Raw genomic sequence first — 5,605 nt, forward strand, 5'->3', positions numbered from 1 at the left:
ACCTGTGTTATGTAATGTTAACAGCAAGGTTTACTGTGAAAGAGTGTACCCATTGTTCTATAAAATGTGTCTTTTTAACTACCACTCTAACTTTTTTTCCTCCACCAGCTGCATATGTTTCTCCTTCCCAGAGGCTAGCTAAGATTAGAAGGCGAAAAAAAATGCACTCAGGATGAAATGTTCTCTGAGCTCATGCTGTCCTCCCACACTGACAGAGCACAGCAGAACGCATGGAGGCAGACGATGTCGGAGTGCAGGAAAGCACAATATGAATGCGAGGAGAGGTAGTAAATGGCCGCTCTGGGTCAGAGCCCCAGACATGCCGCTTCTATGATGAGCTGCATGCCATTCTAGGGGGTGCCCCTACAACTACCCCACCCCTGTGCTTCCCTCCTCCCCCACCCCTCCCGAGCTACCTTGGCAGTTATCCCCTTATTTGTATGATGAATTAATAAAGAATGCATGAATCTGAAGCAACAATGACTTTATTGCCTCTGCAAGTGGTGATCGAAGGGGGGAGGGGAAGGTGGCTAGCTTACAGGGAAGTAGAGTGAACCAAGGGGGGGACATCAAGGAGAAACAAACAGAACTTTCACACCATAGCCTGGCCAGTCATGAAACTGGTTTTCAAAGCTTCTCTGATGTGCACCGTGCCCTCCTGTACTCTTCTAACCGCCCTGGTGTCTGGCTGCGCGTAATCAGTGGCCAGGCGATTTGCCTCAACCTCCCACCCCACCATAATCATCTCCCCCTTACTCTCACAGATATTGTGGAGTGCACAGCAAGCAGTAATAACAATGGGAATATTGGTTTCGCTGAGGTCTATCCGAGTCAGTAAACTGCGCCAGCGCGCTTTCAAATGTCCAAATGCACATTCTACCACCTTTCTGCACTTGCTCAGCCTATAGTTGAACAGCTCCTGACTACTGTCCAGGCTGCCTGGGTATGGCTTCATGAGCCATGGCATTAAGGGGTAGGCTGGGTCCCCAAAGATAACTATAGGCATTTCAACATCCCCAACGGTTATTTTCTGGTCCAGGAAGAAAGTCCCTTCCTGCAGCTTTTGAAACAGACCAGAGTTCCTGAAGATGCAAGCATCATGTATCTTTCCCGGCCGTTCCACGTTGATGTTGGTGAAACGTCCCTTGTGATCCACCAGGGCTTGCAGCACCATTGAAAAGTATCCCTTGCGGTTTATGTACTTGCTGGCTTGGTGCTCCGATGCCAAGATAGAGATATGGGTTCCATCTATTGCCACACCACATTTAGAGAATCCCATTGCAGAAAAGCCATCCACTATGACCTGCACATTTCCCACAGTCACTACCCTTGATATCAGCAGCTCTTTGATTGCGTTGGCTACTTGGATCACAGCAGCCCCCACAGTAGATTTGCCCACTTCAAATTGATTACCGACTGACTGGTAGCTGTCTGGCGTTGCAAGCTTCCACAGGGCTATCGCCACTCGCTTCTCAACTGTGAGGGCTGCTCTCATCTTGGTATTCTGGCGCTTCAGGGCAGGGGAAAGCAAGTCACGAAGTTCCATGGAAGTGCCCTTACGCATGAAAAAGTTTCGCAGCCACTGGGAATCATCCCAGACCTGCAACACTATGCGGTCCCATCAGTCTGTGCTTGTTTCCCGGTGTCACGGAGTGTGGTGGGACACAAGGCCCTACACCCCCTGTGGGGATGTATCATCCCTACACCAACCTAATGGAAAGTTCCATGAGGAGGTAAGGGTCACGATGGGACACTTGCCAGGTAAACAAATCATGGCCTTATGTAAGGCCCCCTGGTGGTCTAGGATTATATAAGATGATCATGGCCTTATGTAAGGCCCCCTGGTGGTCTAGGTTTATATAAGATGATCATGGCCTTATGTAAGGCCCCTGGTGGTCTAGGATTATATAAGATGATCATGGCCTTATGTAAGGCCCCCTGGTGGTCTAGGGATTATATAAGATGAGGTAAACAAGGTAATAAATCATGGCCTTATGTAAGAAGCGGTTGAACCAATCGGTGTGGGGCTATACATGTGATAAACACATGATTCTCCTTCTTGTCCAATCCGTAGATGTGTGATTATAGCCTAATTGTGTTATGCAATGTTGAGAAAAACTATAAAAGAAAGCTTGCAATAAACAGAATTCGGATTCAGCTTGCAACCACATTGGTCGTGTGCTTTATCTGCTCCACATGGAACCCCACAAATGGTGACCCCGACGTGATTCGGCTTGGACATCGAGGCAGCCGACTAAAGCGTTCGGTAAGAAAAGGCGGAGGTGGCAGCTGCTGCAGGAGGTACCGGAGGATACCGGCTCCTGGTCGTCCGAGAGAGACGTTCGTGAGCTCACAGCCGACTGAAGCGTTCGGTGAGAAAAGGCGGAGGTGGCAGCCGCTGCAGGAGGTACCGGAGGATACCGGCTCCTGGTCGTCCGAGAGAGACGTTCGTCAGCTCACAGCCGACTAAAGCGTTCGGTGAGAAAAGGCGGAGGTGGCAGCCGCGGCAGGAGGTACCGGAGGATACCGGCTCCTGGTCGTCCGAGAGAGACGTTCGTAAGCTCACAGCCGACTGAAGCGTTCGGTGAGAAAAGGCGGAGGTGGCAGCCGCGGCAGGAGGTACCGGAGGATACCGGCTCCTGGTCGTCCGAGAGAGACGTTCGTGAGCTCACAGGTGAGCGGCTGCATTTAAAAAAAATGGGCTCTGCTTTGTCTGCAGAGGAGGAGATGGTGCATGATTTTTTATTACGCATCGCTGAAAAGTGGGGAGAGAAGCTTCCCTCTGACGCGTTGTCCCGTTCGTTGAAATGGGGGCAGAGACGTGGGTTTTTTGTTACTCCTGATACTGTCTTTAATAAGGCAGTCTGGGAAAGTCTAGGCTCTGACCTCTGGGAGTCAGTCTCTCACGGCAACAAGGAGGCCGTGTCATTGAGCCAAATATGGTGCAAATCTAAGAAACTGATAGAGACGCTTGCGGCAGAAGCCGAGGTCCAGTCGGCCATTAATGACCTCTTTCGGCCAAAAGAGGAGCCGCCTTATGTGTTGCCGGTGGAAGCCCGTAAGTTCTTTGGGGGTGAGGACACTATCATACCACTCATCCCCAGTGCACCCGAAGCTGATCCTAGTATCGTCCCGTTACCGGACGACCCCGTGGATAAAATGAAGGTCTCAAGCCCAGAAGGGGATAAGTCACAAGAATTTCGGGCGGAAATGTACAAACAGGGCCTTCAGCTAAAGGACATGCTGAATCAGTTGTCCCATTTGGCCGGTGAGAGCCATCCCCCGCAGTCCCACACATTGCGAGCCCTGAACCAGCCCAGCTTTCCTTTCACCAATGATGTTTGTACCCCAGAGTTCCGGGCGGAGTTCCCGGGGCAGGGTGAGCAGTTGCGGAATAGGTTGGAAAGAATGGCGGAGCCAGGCTTATCTAACTTTGAAAGGACATATAGGAAAAAACCACCGGATAAGATCCCTCCGGCCGTGGCTCACACAAATTGCTAAAGAGCCTGACGCCGCCACGCAGAAGCTGAACAACGGCCCCGCAACACCGGACCTGCACTTGTTGTTTGTCACAGCCTAAACACCTAATAATGCTGTTCTTCTGTTTGTTCGGACTCCTTATTATAGGAGCAGGGGTCTTTGTATGTCCAAACTCTGTACCTTTTGTTAACCCACGACAAAATGTTTGGGTCACCTGGGCAAACCAGACTGGCCAAGAAGCCCTTTTTGCTTGTCCATGGCCACCCCATCGGATCCCTTTAGCACATGTCTTATTGGCTATCCTTATTTACACCCCAATGGTTTTCATGGGCATTTACGTAATATTACGTTTCTTAAAAAGTTCCTTATTTAAGAAAAAGGGGGGAGGTGTGGGGATGTATCATCCCTACACCAACCTAATGGAAAGTTCCATGAGGAGGTAAGGGTCACGATGGGACACTTGCCAGGTAAACAAATCATGGCCTTATGTAAGGCCCCCTGGTGGTCTAGGATTATATAAGATGATCATGGCCTTATGTAAGGCCCCCTGGTGGTCTAGGTTTATATAAGATGATCATGGCCTTATGTAAGGCCCCCTGGTGGTCTAGGATTATATAAGATGATCATGGCCTTATGTAAGGCCCCCTGGTGGTCTAGGGATTATATAAGATGAGGTAAACAAGGTAATAAATCATGGCCTTATGTAAGAAGCGGTTGAACCAATCGGTGTGGGGCTATACATGTGATAAACATATGATTCTCCTTCTTGTCCAATCCGTAGATGTGTGATTATAGCCTAATTGTGTTATGCAATGTTGAGAAAAACTATAAAAGAAAGCTTGCAATAAACAGAATTCGGATTCAGCTTGCAACCACATTGGTCGTGTGCTTTATCTGCTCCGCATGGAACCCCACAACCCCCGGCTTCCTGCGATTCACCATGACTCTGAGCCAGCCAGCAAAGCAGAAGGTTTATTCAGACGATAGGAACACAGTCCAAGCAAGGTCTTGCAGGCACAGACAACAGGACCCCCCCCCCCTAGTTAGGTCCATCTTGGGGTCCCAGGGGCACCACAGCCCCATTGGGGGGGGGGGCAGAGCCCCATCTGGGCTCCATCCATTACCAGCCAGCTCCTGAAACTCTGTCCCCCGCATCTCCTCCCCCAGCCTTTGTTCAGTTTACCGGGCAAAGGTGTCACCTGGCCTCTAACCCCTTCCTGGGTTCTCATGTTACATGCTCAGATATTCTCCCTCAAGGCCAGTCTCCCATCCCCCAATGCAGACCATCCTAGCCACACTCCCCTGCCTTCCCAGCCAACACTCCCCACTCAGCATTCAAAGACCACATTAAGAACAGTCCCACTTCGTCACACCCAGGACCAGAAACGGCATTCCACGGCATGAATCTGCCCCATTAACACCATGATGTGCACATTGCCGGGCCCTGTACTTTGTGAGAAGTCTATGTCCATGTCTATGTCCTCATCACTCTCGTAACCGCGCTGCCATCGCCTCCTCGCCTGGTTTTGCTTTTGCAGGTTCTGGTTCTGCATATACTCCAGGATAATGCACGTGGTGTTTACAGTGCTCATACTTGCCGTGGTGATCTGAGCGGGCTCTATGATCCCAGTGCTATGGCATCTGCACTGAAAAAAGGCGCAAAACGATTGTCTGCCGTTGCTCTGACGGAGGGAGGGTCAACTGATGACATGGCTTACAGGGAATTAAAATCAACAAAGGGGGTGGCTTTGCATGAAGGAGAAACACAAACAACTGTCACACGGAATGGCCCCCTCAAGGCTTGAACTCAAAACCCTGGGTTTAGCAGGCTGTTGAGTTCACGGAGGGGGGAGCAAATGAATACAAAACAAATCGGGTCTATTTCTTGTTTTGATCCACTCCATCTATCTTTTACATCTTAGGCTGGCAGCAGACAGTGCAGTACAACTGCTAGCCATCGTCATCTCCTGGGTGCTCGGCAGAAGATGCTGCATTACGATTGCTAGCCATCGTCATCTCCTGGCTGCTCGACAGAAGATGGGAATGACCTGGCTGAGTCACTTGCATGTCTGCCCAGGTGCCCCTGACCGACCTCACCAAGGTCGGCTAAAAGAGCACCCAGGAG

The 5,605-nt window shown here is 50.4% G+C and overlaps 1 long non-coding RNA gene across 1 annotated transcript; it reads left to right on the plus strand.

The window, feature by feature from the left end:
* The first annotated feature begins 1,686 nt into the window (after nucleotides 1-1,686).
* LOC135981269 (uncharacterized) lies at nucleotides 1,687-2,165 on the plus strand. Its single transcript, XR_010598215.1, has 2 exons — nucleotides 1,687-1,853; nucleotides 1,902-2,165. It is a non-coding gene; the product is annotated as an uncharacterized LOC135981269 (long non-coding RNA).
* The last annotated feature ends 3,440 nt before the right edge of the window (nucleotides 2,166-5,605 follow it).

The sequence above is a fragment of the Chrysemys picta genome, chromosome 2 (assembly GCF_011386835.1).
Source record: "Chrysemys picta bellii isolate R12L10 chromosome 2, ASM1138683v2, whole genome shotgun sequence".
In the NCBI taxonomy this organism is placed as follows: Eukaryota; Metazoa; Chordata; order Testudines; family Emydidae; genus Chrysemys; species Chrysemys picta.